Source organism: Leucopleurus acutus, assembly GCF_964270905.1.
Source record: "Leucopleurus acutus genome assembly, chromosome: 18".
NCBI lineage: Eukaryota > Metazoa > Chordata > Mammalia > Artiodactyla > Delphinidae > Leucopleurus > Leucopleurus acutus.
The window spans coordinates 69208606-69224370 of NC_139160.1; the positions used below are offsets into that span (position 1 = coordinate 69208606).

Below are 15765 nucleotides of genomic sequence, written 5' to 3' on the forward strand. Positions count from 1 at the left end.
CCCATCTGTAAAATGGGGAAATAATAATTAAGACATACCACAAAGTATTGTGAGGATTAAATGATTTCGTTTCTGTCAAGCACTGACATTTGATGAGCACTTAATAAATTTTAGGCATTATTATAAACAATGAAAATAACTGCTCATTATTTTGTGAAAAACGATACAAATAAACAATATAGTACTCAGTTGAAGTTGTTTACAAAACAAATATGATATGGGTTTTTATTCATAAAACTGGTAAACATTTGTACCTCAACAAATTGCACTGCTATAAATGAATTAAATTATTATAGAATATAAAGCCAATAGCCACCCATATATGTGCTAATTTAAAATTAGAATGTGCATACAATCAAATGTCCAAACTAAGAAGGAGGTTACTAAATTTGCCTGACGTCTGACTGCCTCTCTGGGCCTGTGCATGCAGGAAGAAGAACCAGAGCATCAGTGAATTCGAAAGCACCCAGAACAGCAGAAAAGTGTAGCAGCAAATGGGGACAAATGAGAAATAACAAGGCTTGAAAGAAAAGCTGAGACAAAGAGGGAAAGCGGATCCCTGTTTGGTGAATGCCTATTAGGCACTAATCTGTGCTACGTAGTTTATGTAAAATATAACTTCATACATGTACTGCCTCTCATTTTAAGAATCATATTTGGTACGTTGGTAAGTCGTTGCCATAGCAACTAGTATTTGTAGCACACGTTTAGTTTCAAGGCTCTTTCACATACTTAAATGCTAAGGAAATCCCTGTCTAATTAGGCAGGTAGATGGGTAGGTGGGTATAAGCACAGATAATATCCATCACATTTCACAGAAAAGCAAAGGGAAGGTCACTAGATAATGAAGTTGTCCGAGTTAAAAAGAAACAAAACCAGAATCTAAACCCACATCATCAGGCTCCAGGTCTTAAACTCTTTTTTTCTTTACCATTTACTTATATACATTCTTGCTTGGCACCGGGGCTTTAGAGAGACCTTCTTTTCTCTTATCCTCAATTCAAATGAAGTTATTGATAATTATTTTCTGAGGGACTATGTTTATAGTTTATAGTCTATTGAGGAACTCATACAAGAATATAACTTTTAAGAGAAAGATTCACAGAGGAACAGCACACACCAAATATAAAATGGCAACAGAAAACAGAAGTGACTGTTTCCATTAATGATCCCTACGTACTAAAAATATACAACGTTTTTGCTTTTATGGTCTGAATACGAAGGACAATTTTAACATGACGTAATTTAAGTCCCTTATTTTTTTCTAGTTATGTGAACTAAAAAAGAAAAGTGGCTGCAGAAATCCATTATGAATTACCATTAAAGTTTAACTGCTTTACCAATTGAGCATTTACAGGTAACATACGAGGATCATCAATGTAAGATTAAATGTGAAAGGAACACTGAAAATTATCCTTCCTCTAACTTGCGCAGATCTTTATTACACCTACAGGGAAGATGCTATTTGAAATTAAGTAAAAACTAGTATGTTCAATGAGTAATCTTGAAGCTTTTACTCCATTTTTCCTAATTCGACACCGAAGAAAGAAAAGTAGGAACCTTCAGTACAGCTCAGAGAGCAAGGTTTGTTGCTACAAAGAGATGAGACACTTGTGAAAGTGGAACCAAAAAACTCCCCGAGAAAATGCTTATTATTGAAAAAAGTGTTTCCCGTGTACATGAACGATGCGGGGTCAAAGGCTTCGGGGATGTCACTGAGTTGCAAGAGCAAAGGCAGTGGAATAAGACAGCCCTTCCTCACCCCCTTCCTGCTCCTGACTTCGACAAATGTACGAAAAGAAGATCACTTTTGAAGAGGCTGTCCACTGTTTAAACTGACAAAATAAAATGTATGATCTTCTTACTTTCTGTGAGAAGCCGACAACCCTGAGCATGAACTGTTGCCGCTCACACTGATTTTGCACATCCTGCCCCCTCTGGCTGCCCCGGTGCTGCCAACTCCCCTGTGGTCCTCCAGCCCAGCTCACCTCCTCTGCCCTCAGGCCACTCGCGACGCTGCTCCTCCCAGAGAGGCCTGAGCTCACCTGTATCCTGTCACTTGTCACACTGATTTCTGTTACCTTGTTTGTCTCCCTCGCTAGGTGTCAGCACTCTAAGTTAAAACTGTATCTTTCACTTCTGGACTTGGCATTGAGAAACACTCCAGAACTGGTGATAAATAAAACAATGATCATATATTAGAGAGACACAGGAAGGTCTTCCTCATATACTTGGTTTTTTTAATCGATTCATCCTTGGTGTAAATATTACACAGATAATTTGGAAACAAAGGGAACTTTTATAACTGACTTTATATTGGGCTGATTTTCACAATGCACTTAAAACACATACACATATAGCAATTTAAAAGCTCATGCTACAGAGAAACAGGAAAGTTTTCCTCTATGTTTAATCCAGAATGGGACATTGCTAGAAAACAACATATTGATACATACAAAACACTTTTTCTAGATATACTCCAGAATATTTTTAGTCCATTTGAATTATGGAACTAAAATTTCTAGCTGAAAAGACCACACTTTTGTTAAATGAATAGTGATTCTACAATAGCACCTGGAAATAGAATGCATTCTCTTTCCGGAGCCCGTGTGGCCTGCTCCAAAAATACTTCTGGGAAGCTCCTGGAACAGCATGGCTTTCTTAGATCCCAAAAATCTCAAAGCACAAATGCAAGCCATATAAGAAACAAAATCCCAACAGTGATACTCAGCTCGTCAATTCTCTTAACTTCATTCATTCTTCTTGACCTCTTCCTTTGGTGGTTTGAATTCGCTAGCTAAAAAGACCCACAAGTCTACATTTAGAAGATAAATCCTCACCTGGGAACTTTCTACAGGCTACCTATATTGAGACATAGTAGAGGATTTTTTGAATAGCTCTGAACAAAATTATATTCCAATCTGTTTTGACTATCTTTAGGATATTTACTGCTTGGTTGTCTTCCGTGAACTCTTTTTCCATGAAAAAAAGGGAGAAATTGACAGTGTCCTGGGAATATTCCTTATTGTGTCTTCTAGTCATACATTACGTGACACCATTGAGTCATCTGACTTTCAAATGACAGGGTCATGAAATTTTGGTGATAGCTAAGCAAGCTACAAACTTGGGGTTCCTATTCCACCAAACTTCCCCTCACCATCTCCCCATTTACCTCTTCACATGAGTTGTACCCTCAAATCTGACGGATGGAACTCAGGTGATAATAAATTTTACCCAACAGTGGTGATTAAAAAGTAAATCTATTTGTCATGAGACAGTTAAAAACACATACTATGTTAAGTTAAAAAAAAAAAACAATGAGAGAGATGTGTATTCTTAAGGTGGACATCTGGATTCAGCATAATCAACTTTTGTCACTAAGGCTGGATGCATCCAGATATATGCAATGTGAAGAAGGTCAGGCGACCAACACAGCAAGGAAGGCCCACCCTGACTTACAGAGGTTTGTTAAATAAATCAACAATAATTAAATTACTTGGGATGATGTCACCTTTCTAATGAAGAAAACCTTCATGAAAATGTTTTCTCTTCCTTGAAATTATGTTTAATTTTACTAAACTATATTTCCAAACTAATTATCACAAGTATTTCCCGACAGACTGTGGTATAACTTTATGATTATAATAATCTATATACAACTCATCCACATGCTTAGCTGATGATCGATCCACGGGCATTCAGCCTGAGGATTGCCGAGTGGCCACTGAGTTAACAAAACAAAGTAACATTTTTTATTTGCTCTTCCAGAACATGGAGCAAACACAAAAGGACTTCTTTTCTTCTAAATGCTTCAAAATGTATTTAGAAATCTTATGGGTTTTGAGGTGAATTTTTGCCTAGAATTTTTTTTTTTTTAAACAATTAAGCCCTCTTTTGACACAACTTTGCCTCACTGGTGAGACCACTTTGTCGGTTACCTTAAACCTCACTGTTCACAGCACTAAAGCTTTGGAACAAGATCAAAGGCCATATGGAAAAAAAAAACACACACATGTTTATATATATTTTCTAAGTGAAACTTCTTTTATAAGTCGTAAAGATTCTTAGTTGAAATGTATTTCTTCAGAGAGAGAATTTCTAAACACCCAAGTGCTAAATATGAAATACTTCTAGAGAAGGAGAGGTGAAAGCTTTAACTACAGTATTCACAAATGGAAAAGAAGTGTTGACAAGGCTGATGCTGACATTGGCAGGAAAGTTTAGGCATAAAGTAGAGCAGTTCCAAGGATGCCGAGCCCATATGCCAACTAAAACAGTCCCTGCCTCTGGAGTTGGGCAATGTCCACGGAGGCTGGAAATAAGAGCAGCAAAGCAGAGGTCATGACAGGTAACTGTCACGCCCCTGCCTTTGAAGAGCAGTGGTTTTAGATCAAAAGAGCTTCTTGGAAATTTATTTTCCATTAGTTGATTAAAACACAAAACAAAACTATGCTTAGCCGCAGTTAGCTTTCAGCGACCTTCCCTAGCATTCAAACTGTCCACTGCTTCTAACCTATATGACCTTCCTGGGCCTCAGACTCTGGCCATAACGGTACTTGCTGGTCACCACTAACACATTAAATAAATGTTCTTTAGTAGCTTTTAAAATTTTCTCAAAAAGCAAGCAAATCATACCACGTAGGAAATGTGGTTTCTTTTAGAGTGTTTTAGCTTTGTCACTCACTTGTGAAAGATCTATTGGAAAGTACGCTCAAAAGAAATCAAGGCAAAAAGGCCAGAACGTCATGTAATTCTTAGGGAGTTACCAGTTATGACATTAGAATTTCATAATAGTCCAAAATTAGAACCAAGCATTTGGAAAAAGTACTAAGACTTTCTTGTCTTCATATCTGGGGACACACATGGTTCATATCTCTGCATTACCAGGCACAAGCAAGGAAAATACAAATTAACTTTAAGGTAAAGTTGGTCAGTCTACCTCAGAATAGCCACAATAGTGAGAATTGGTTTTATTTTTAAATAAAACTGAACTAGTAAATAAGCACAGGATAGAAAGATCAACCAAGATCGGAATTAAATAATTTTACTTTTTTGTTCAGAGGCATTTTAAAATCTGATTCAGGTCTAAGTGGGATAGAAGAAAGACACCTGAGTGGTATTGACCAAATGTAATTAACAATAAATGAGATAAGAAATACAAATAACATATGGCTTTAACTAAAAATAAAGTTCTTGTGTTATGATAAACATACAATTTCCATAATTTACAATGAAAGATTTAATTATATTGATTTAACCACTGATATAATATAAAACCGAAAACAAGAACAAGTTCTAATATAATTCATATTAACACTATAATCGAACAGTTACAACTGAATAGGAAATAATTACTTATTGTTAAAAATTTAAAACTATACATAGGCAAATATTTGGTCATATATCTTCACATTGATATTATGTGTACAAAAATATTCACAGAATTTTTCCTGTATTTGCTGTCTATTTTCTTCCATAGACTCCTAAGGCTAAAACAGGTTTTAAAATTCAGTTTTTCAACTGGTTTAGATTTATTTTTTAGATGTGTCACAGATATAATTTTAGATTTCTTAAGGTTATATACTAAGATTGAAAAACAGTTTGCATGTATTAAAAGCTGTGTTAACAAGGAAGCAAGATACTATGTTTTCCTACCAGGCCAGCGTTTCCAATGTAAACCAGAATTCTACATAGGTGAGATAAGAATGTGAGCAAATAGTAAAAACTTTCCAGAGAATTAATAGACTTTTTTTTTTTTTTTTTTTTGCGGTACGCGGGCCTCTCACTGTTGTGGCCTCTCCCATTGTGGAGTACAGGCTCCGGACGCACAGGCTCAGCGGCCATGGCCCACGCGCCCAGCCGCTCCGCGGCATGTGGGATCCTCCCAGACTGGGGCACGAACCTGTGTCCCCTGCATCGGCAGGCGGACTCTCAACCACTGCGCCACCAGGGAAGCCCTAGACTTCATTTTTTAAGAGTAGTTCTGGCTTGTAGGAAAACTGAGTAGACAGCACCAAGAATTCCCATTTATCCCCTCTCTCTGCACCCTATTAAGCTCTTGCATTAGTGTGGTACGTTTGCTACAATTCGTGAACCCATATTGAGCCATTATTATTAACTCAAGTCCATAGTTTACATTATAGTTCCCTCTTTGTGTTGTACAGTTAGATGGGTCTTGACAAATACATAATATTATGTATCCACTATTACAGTATCATACAGGATAGTTTCCCCATCCTAAAAGTCCACTATGCTACACCTATTTAACCCCTATCCTTCTCTGAAACCCTGGCAACCACTGACTTTTTCACTATCTCTACAGTTTTGCATTTTCCAAACTGTCATATAGTTGGAATCATAGAGTAACAGCTTTTCAGACTAGTTTCTTTCACTTAGCAATATGCAGTTATCATTCCTCTGTGTCTCTTGGTGGCGTGACAACTCACTTCTTTTTACTGCTGAACAATATTCCTTGTATGGATGTACCACAGTTTGTTTATCTCAAGTTATACCCAATGAGGGGGCATCTTGGTTGCTTCCAGTTTTTGTCAATTAGGAATAAAGCTGTTATAAACAATCACATGCAGGTTTTTGTGTGGATATGTTTTCAATTCATTTGGGTAAATACCTAGGAGCATAATTGCTCAATCATATAGTGAGACTATATTTAGCTAAAAAAAATAAAAAACCTGACCAAGTGTCTTCTAAAGTGGCTGTACCATTTTGCATTGTCACCAGCAATGAATGAAAGTTCCTACTGTTCCACATTCCCATTCGTATTTGGTATTGTCAGTGTTTTGGATTTGTGTCACTCTGAGAGATATGTCGTAGAATCTCGTTGTTTTAATTTGGAATTCTTTAATCACATATGATGTTGAGCATTTTTTATATGCTTATTTGCCATGTGCTTATCTTCTTTGGTGAGATGTCTGTTTTTTGCCCATTTTTAAATTCATTTGTTTTCTTATTGTTGAGCTTTAAGAGTTCTTTGTATATTTTGAATACAAGTCTTTCATCAGATATGTGTTCTTCAAGTTTTTTCTCTAGTCTGTGGCTTGTCTTTTTATTCTCTTAAGAGCGTTTTTTGCATAACAGAAGTTATTGATTTAAAGAAGTCCAACTTAGTTATTTTTTCTCTTATGTATCATGCTTCTGGTGTTGCCAAACCCCAAATCACTGCCAAACCCAAGGTCACCTAGATATTTCTCCTACGTGATCTTCTACAGTTTTATCGTTTTACGTTTTACACTTAGGTCTATGACCCATTTTGAGCTAATTTTTGTGAAAGCTGTACTGGATATATCTAGATTCATCTTTTCTTTGTGTGAATCTCCAGTACTTACAGCACCATTTGTTGACAAGGCCATCCTTTTTCCATAGAATTGCTTTTGCTTCTTTGTTGAAGACCAATTGACTGTATTTTTGTGGGTATATTTGGGGGCTGGCTATTCTGTTCCATTGACCTAGTTTCTATTTTACTCCCAATACCACACTATCTTGATACTGCTTTAGATTAAATCTTGAATTTGAGTAGTGTCAGTCCTCTGACTTTGTTCTTTCTCAGTGTTATGTTGACTATTCTGGGTCTTTTGACCATTCCATATACACTGTAGAATTGGTTTGCTGACATCCACAAGACCACATGTTGGGGTTTTGATTGGGATTGCATTGAACCTTTTTTTTTTTTTTTTTTTGCGGTACGTGGGCCTCTCACTGCTGTGGCCTCCCCCGTCACGGAGCACAGGCTCCAGACGCGCAGGCCCAGCAGCCATGGCTCACGGGACCAGCCACTCCACGGCATGCGGGATCCTCCCGGACTGGGGCACGAACCCGTGTCCCCTGCATCGGCAGGCGGACTCTCAACCACTGCGCCACCAGGGAAGCCCTGCATTGAATCTTTACCTCGCATTGGGAAGGACTGATATCTTTGATGCTCTGTTGTTAGGTGCATATACATTAAGGACTGTTGTGTTTTCTCGGAGAACTGACCCTATATTATTATGCAATACCCATCTTTCTCTCTGATAACTTCTCTTGCTCCGAAGTCAGCTTTGTCTGAAATTAACACAGCTACTCCTGTTTCCTTTTCATTAGTGTTAGCATGGTACATCTTTCTCCATCTCTTTACTTTTAATCTATCTGTGTCTTCATAGGTAAAGTGGGGTTCTTGCAGACAACATATGGCTGGGTATTGGTTTTTAATCCACTCTCTTAGTCTCAGATAATTGGTATATTTATACCATCCCCATTTAAATTAATTATTGATAGACAAATTAAATGTACCATATTTGTAACTGTTTTCTTTTCATTGCAATTGTTCCTTGTTTCTTTTTTGCCTTCTGTCTGCCTCTCTCTTTATGATTCCATTTTTACTCCTCTCAGCATATTAATTATACTTCCTTTAAAAAATTTAGTGGTTGCCTTAGGGTTTACAATATACATTTACAACAAATCTAAGTTCACTTTCTAATAATACTCTACCTCTTCATAGACGGTGCAGGAACCTTATAATAGAGTATTCTCACTTCCTTCCTCCTGTCCCTTATAACACTGCTGTTATTCATCTCACTTATCCATAAGCTCTAATCACCTAATATACTGTTTCTATTATTATTTTGAACAAACAGATACCTATTAGGTCAGTTAAGAATAATGAAATATTTTATTTACCTTCATGTATCACTTTTCCAACACTCTTCTTCTTTATGTAGATCTGAGTTTCTGATCTACATCATTTCCCTTCTCTAAAGAACTTCTTTTATCATTTCTTGTAAAGCAGTTCTGCTGGCAACAAATTCTCTTAGATTTTGTTTGTCTGGGAATGTCTTTATATGTCCTCACTTTTGAAAGATACTCTCGCTGGATACAAAATTCTAGGTTATTTGGATTTTTTTTACACTTTAAATATTTCATTTTACTCTTTTTTGCTTGCATATCTTCTGAAGAGAAGTCCAATATAATAATTATCCTTGCTCCTCAATAGGTAAGGTGTTTTGGGTTTTATCCCCCTCTGGCTTCTATCAAAATTTTCTCTTTGTCTTTAGTTTTCTGAAGTTTGAACAGAATATACCCAGGTGTAGATATTTTGGTACTTACCTTACTTGGTGTTCTTTGAGCTCCCTTTACCTGTGGTTTTGCATCCAAAGTGAATTTTGGGAAATTCTCAGCCATTATTACCTCACATATTTCTTCTGTTCCTTCCTCTCTTCTCTTTTTGGTATTTTCATTACATGTATGTTAGCCTTTTTGTAGTGGTTCATAGTTATTTGTCATTCTGTTCCATCTTTTTCTCATTCTTCTTTCTCTTTGCATTTCAGTTTGTGAAGTTTCTACTGACTTATCTTCAGTCTCAGAGTCTCTTGCCTTGGCTGTGTCTAGTCTCCTGATGAGCCCACCAAAGGCATTTTTCATTTCAGTTAGAATGTTTTTGATCTCTAGTACTTCCTCTTGATTCTTAGAGTTTCTATTTCTCTGCTTACATTACCCATCCGTTCTTGCATGTTGTCCACTTTTTTCATTAGAACCCTTAGCCTATTAATTAAAGTATTTTCAGTTCCAAATTACTTGATAATTACAAAATTCCTGTCATATCTGAGTCTGGTTCTGATGCTTGCTTTGTATCTTCAGACTGTGTTTTATTTGCCTTCTACCAGGCCTTGTAATGTATTGTTGAAAACTGGACATGATATATAGGTAACAGTAACTGAGGTAGGTAGGCCTTTAGTGTAAGGTTTTATGATAATCTGGCGAGAGGTTAGGCTGTGCTTAATGTATGCCATATCTGTAGGTGTCAAAGGCTTCAGTGTCCTTTAGTGTCCTGGTTTCTGTGTCTCCTGCTGTCTTTACGCTTCCCCCAAAATTCCTTCTAAACAGACTCTGTGTCTTGCAGCTAGATTATAACCTGGTTATCATTTTGGAGCCCTGTTAATGTGATGATAAAGTGTTGGAGAGGAGAAACATTCTATAATCTTATGATTAAATCTCAATTTTTTTAGTCAGTCTTGAGTCCTGGCTGTGACCTTCAGAAGAGTTTCTTAGACTCTTTTTCTCAGTTTATGTGATGCAGAGAGGCCAGAGGGGCTCTGCTCATCTACCAGCCCTCCTCCGAGGTCAGATGAGGCTCTGGGAAAGCAGATGTCCTCCAGGGCATGCCTGTGTCATGAACAGAGGGCTCTGGGCTTATTTCAGAATAGTCACTGTTCCTCTCCCCCTGCAGGAAGCATGAAGGAATTTTTCTCTGATCATCATCCTAAGAACTGGGTAAGGCTCCTGGAGGTAAAACTCATGAAAGCGTTGGGTCCCCCTAAGACTAGAGGGATTGTCAACTCTTAGGCTAGTCCATGCTCTGCCTGCAGGAATTACCCAACTTTAAGTGTCTCTGGCACCAGTGGCTTCTGCCCCTGGGGAGCAATGATTCTCTGCATTTGCTGTCTCTCCAAATTTCAAAGAGCACTTTGCCCTGCAACCTCAACTCTCTGTTAGATCTAAGAGCATTGCTGACTCTCAGAATTGTTGGTTTTCAGTTTGTTTAGCTTTTTTTCTTGTTGTGAGAACAGGACTGACAACTTCCAAGCTCTTTACATGTTGGAGCAGAAACCAGAAGCCGTTAAATAACTTCTTTTCGATTTAAGGTACGGATCAGAAATAGCATGGGCCAATGAGCCTCCTGTCTGAATAAAATGAGAGTTCTAAATTAACAGGCAAAGGCATAACTCACTGCTCACCTGCAGTCTAGTCTGCTTGGTCACAATTTGGCTTGTGCACTAGTAACAGCGTAGGGGTGAAAAGACCATCATGAGCACAAAGTAAGGCTAGAGTACGACGGTAAAGCCTCTTGGGGCCGGCCCCACGCCACGGTGTCAGAATCTTACTGTGCCGTATGTGGATTTCCCCGTTACTAATGTTTTTCTCCTTACGCCTTAACAGCTGCCTGTTTTTCTGCTTGATTTTAACAACAAACTCTAACACAACATTCGACACAGACAACAGCACGACAATAGGACAGTGGAGAAGGAGGAAGAATAAATCAGTCATTCATGAGATATGGTCAAAGTACCCATTATATAACAGCACAACAAACTTAACCAAAGCCAAAGAGCTCTGAGCAGCTGTGATCTGGGCGGCCCATGCCTGGAATGAAGTGGCTTTCCACACTCTCATGAGGCACACTGGCCAGACTGCTACACAGGTCAGAGCTCCTCTGACCAGCGATTGGACCTTTCTAGCAAATACTGGGCTCATGACATTAAGAGAGCCATCAGGCACTTGCACTGTGTCAGATGGTATGATATTCACTTTTTCACCCCTGGGCAGGAGAACGACAGAAAAATCATCCTTGGGAATACTACCTAACATCCAACGTGCAGAGAAATATGTCTGGAATATGGAGTAATTATTTAAAGCTTTAATAATCTTTTATTTAACTATTATTCAGCAGGGATATAATCATACTCATTCTTCTTCCTCAATAATAATAATAATTGTTATTTAATAATATACTTATTACATTTATAACATAATAATTATTATTATTTGCTGATGTAACTCAGCATTATACAATTAAAAGAGGGTTTTCACGAACCTCCATAACAGATTCACCCAACAATCCTGTAGATTAGGAATGAGAGGACAGGGCAGGTGTTGCCTCTTTTTTGAAAGATGAGGAAATAGAGTTGAATGTTTTACCCAAATCTCTTACTTGATTAACACCACCATTCTTTGCCTTCTCATCAATGGTATTGACTTAAGAATTGGGAATAAGTACCCACTATGTTAGCAGTGTTTTATTATTCTCTTAAACTTGAATAAATTTGCTATTACTTTGATAGACTTATATCACACTGTCAGCACAAACTGCTGAAGTTTAAAGGGGGCACAAGGACTTCTACCATCTACATAGCTACTTGAGTGAAAAGTCTCTTTCCTTTGGCCCATTTAGTTTTTCCAGCCTTTTAAACCCTCTGTTTTGACCTAGGATTCTTGACTACTTCTTGCTTTAAAAAGAGAGAACAGAGAACAGACTGATCTTATTTGCATTACAAATTCTCACCCAACCATATCTCTTGCCTCGTTTTCCCCCAAAGCTTTGATTTTAAGGGATGAGCTAATCCTCTGCAACATAGGACATACCGTTACTTATCTTATTTTATCGGCAGGATGTAGTAGTTTAAAAAGTTTGTCCAGATTTTTTTTTTTAATTTATTTTTGGCTGTGTTGGGTCTTCGTTGCTACATGCGGGCTTTCTCTAGTTGCGGCGAGCAGGGGCTACTCTTCTTTGTAGTGCACGGGCTTCTCATTGCGGTGGCTCCTTTTGTTGTGGAGCACGGGCTCTAGGCGCACAGACTTCAGTAGTTGCAGCACGCGGGCTCAGTAGTTGTGGCTCACAGGCATAGGTGATCCGCGGCATGTGGGATCTTCCCGGACCAGGGCTCGAACCCGTGTCCCCTGTGTCGGCAGGTGGACTCTCAACCACTGCGCCACCAGGGAAGCCCTGTCCAGATCTTAAAGTGTACATTTCTTTATTTTCCTCCCCCTGGAGACCGTAAACACCACAAGAGCAGCCTGGCCTATGACATAATGATAGGCTCATCTGGACAAAATGTAAACAAGTAGGCTAAGTGAGCCAATGAAAGTAAAAAAGCAGAGAGCAGGTCAGGGAGAGGGGCTGATGGAAATTTTCAGAGAGAAAAAAAAAACGCATGTAAAAGGGAAGGAAGGATGTCTTGGATAATGAGAAGAGAAGGCTGCTCAGCTGCCTTCTTGAACGGGCTCCAAACCTGGACTGTCTGCCTTGATTTCTACAAAGAGATCGTGCCTGGGGCCAACTGGTGACCCACACCAGCTGCCAGGGCTCCCAGCACCGGGACAGCAGACTCGCTTTGCCTCCTAAGGATGCCCTGTGGTCCTCACCGGTGGTCACAGAGAGGCTGCCCGTTCCCAGCTCCCTCCCCAGGGCCTCACTCTAGCTTAATGGCTCTATTTTCTCCCCACCCACCCCCTTTACCTTCATTCTGCTGCCTCAGGGGACCCTTCTCCCATATGGGTCCTCAGCTAGGCAGATAAACCCTTGGTTTTATTCTCGAGGTCTGAAAGCACTGGACGCTCACAGATCTGCTCCAATGTACACACCCCAGCCTCGGAAGTCCAGGCATTACAATATCACTCTGTTCACTGAAGTGGCTGCCGTAGTATTTTAACCCCATTTACAGAGGAAGAAACCGGGGTGGAGGCAAGTTGAGTCATCTGTGCAAAGCGGGATTTGAACACATGTTCCTTGGACCTCTTCCTCCTCAGTACTGTGCCACTGTCTGGCTTCTGCCTTGATGGGCTTGAGTCCCCTGCAGGGCACGTGCTGCCACTGCTTCCTCCTCCCGCCAGCAGGCTCACTCCAGCCTCCAGGGATGCTTCCTTCTCCTTCTGTTCCCTCCACAGCCCGTGCTGCCACGGAGCAGGGGGCTTCCGGCTGTGGCAGTCACAATTCTGACGTCTCCTTCTGAGACTGCGTAACCCTCAAGCTGAGGGGAAGCAGAGAGGCTCATCTCCTGCCCCTGAGGGTCATCCCTGCTCAGGGGAGAGGAGGGGAGGGCCCCTGGGGCTTCCATCCTGATAGGACGAGGCCTTGTTCCTGCAGAGGAGTGCCTCTCTCCCCAGCCCTTCCCCACTGTTCCCATCAGACTTCCGTTGCTGGGCGGAAGTTCAGGTGCTGTTGTCAGACGCATCTTCCTGGCCTTTAAGAACCCAGGCTCCTGCCTGTCGTTTCTGAGGTGGAAGTGGGGGCTTCTGAAGAGATGTCTCCAGTTGCTGCAAGAGCCACGTGTGGGGCAGGCTTGGAGTGCATGCTGTTCTGGAAATATCCATGGCAATGGGCAGGCGTGAGCAGCTCCTTCTGGGCCACGAAGATGAAGGCAACAGAAGAGGCTCAAAGAATGTTCTTTAAAACACCACGTACATTTGGCTACTGTGGGTAGATGCTGTACAGTCAAGTAAGGCACATTCCTCAGTGATCTGTATTTTCTTTGCTCAGTGGGGCATCTAGAAATCAAGAGATGAAAATACTGGGGAAAAAAATCAGTTCTGTTTTATGAAAAACTGAAAAAGCACTGGAAAACAATACAGAAACTAGACAATCGTGATTGTTTTATATAAAGAGCACTGTGTGAAAATCCTAAACACTGGTACTGCTTTACATCGTATTTGGATATAAATATTTTCTGACGTTGGAAACGAGTGGAAAAGCAAGTCCTTGGTTTGGCTTTTCAGGTCTCGCCGTTACTTCCTGGTGCTTAAAGACAAATGCTGATCCTGGTGTCGACTGGCAATTAGTATCTTGAATTCAACCCTGAGATCAATGTGGACTCAGCCAGAACAGGGGCGCGGCTGCATTCTCCCGCACGCATTACAGAGGTCACTGGGTGCCTTTGTGACCAAAGCTCCCCTTTGTCTCAGGGGGAAAAAGCCGGGCCTCAGGCCGGTTAGGTTCTAAGCAGCGCAGTGACACCCTGGGCTGCATTAGGCAGCTCCTGCCCGAAGAAACCACAGACCCCTGGCCACGGAGCCAGAGGGACAATGACCACGGCTCCCTGGGACCGTCATAGATCACGCAGATGGAGAGAACCATCCTGGTACATGCGGGGCCCTTTACACGTTTTAATTCTGTATCGACACCCTGGCAAGTTCATTCTTACCTCTCCTGATTTATAAATGAGGAGACTGTGGCCCAATGAGGCTAAGAAGTGTCAACCACAAACCGGCACTTACCTTTAGCACTTGCCATCTACCTCTACAAGGATTAAATCATGTGCTGCTGCAGCTACTGACTTTCAACACCCCCTGAAAGGACTTCAGGGTGGAGATCAGAAATGAGGCCCTCTGTGCTCCGGGGAAAACTGGCAGAACAGGTCTTCAGATGGATATTTTCAGGAGCCATTTTTAAGAGCCCAATTCTTGTATCTCCTCGTATCTAGAAAAGCACTAAAATCCTTCATGGTGATGTCTGCTCCTCGTGACTTGCAGTAACCTTCATGAGGCTAGCAGAAACCTTCGGCAAAAAAATACGTGCTTGATTGGTCCCCCTCGCCAATATCACGTATATACTGACCTTCCCCCCCTTCCTCTTTGGAGCAGTTTCTCAGAGCCATCTGAAGTGCTGTCTCCCAGGCTGTAGTCCTCATTTGGCCCCAAATAAAACTTGACTCGCAACTCTCACATTGTGCATTTTTTTTTAAGTCGACAGAAGCTTGCCAAAGGTCAGCCAGAAGTGGCCGTCTGGAGCAGTGTTCCCATGCATCTGTGCCTGCCTCTAAAAACTCTGTTCTTTCCACTCGGCCACACATGTCTGAACTTTCTGAAACTTTTCTTGGCTTGGTTTCGAGGAATCTGAACAAATTCCTGGCTGGTATACTTTGTGAAAGCAAAATTCTGCTTTTAAAATTAAACAGACTAGCCCCAAGGAAAGGGAGGGGAGGGGCGGTGAAAATTCCTCCAGTGTTTCTGGATTTGCAATGGTTCTTTGGTGTTTCTGTTTGGGGTGGGGGAAGAACACTGATGCGCCTCCTCTGCGCGCCCTGGAAGTTCCTCAGGTTGTTGTCTCACTTTAAAGTATGGCAAAAATTTTAGTCACTTTCACTTATGGGGAGAGTCTATGAGGTAAAACAGAACCACATAAAATTCAAAAGTGCCACTTTAGTTTGGGTGCGTACCTTCTGGGCATTCAGTGATACTACCTGAAATTCTATGACTTTGTTCTGTGATACAAATATTTGAGAA

General features: G+C 40.6%; 1 protein-coding gene across 4 annotated transcripts in view; it reads right to left on the reverse strand.

Moving 5' to 3' along the window:
• The window catches only part of NALCN (sodium leak channel, non-selective), a gene marked incomplete at both ends in the record, with an annotated part of 280034 nt that overhangs the window by 207840 nt on the left and 56429 nt on the right, over positions 1-15765 (reverse strand). The gene's annotated exons all lie outside the window — the stretch shown is intronic.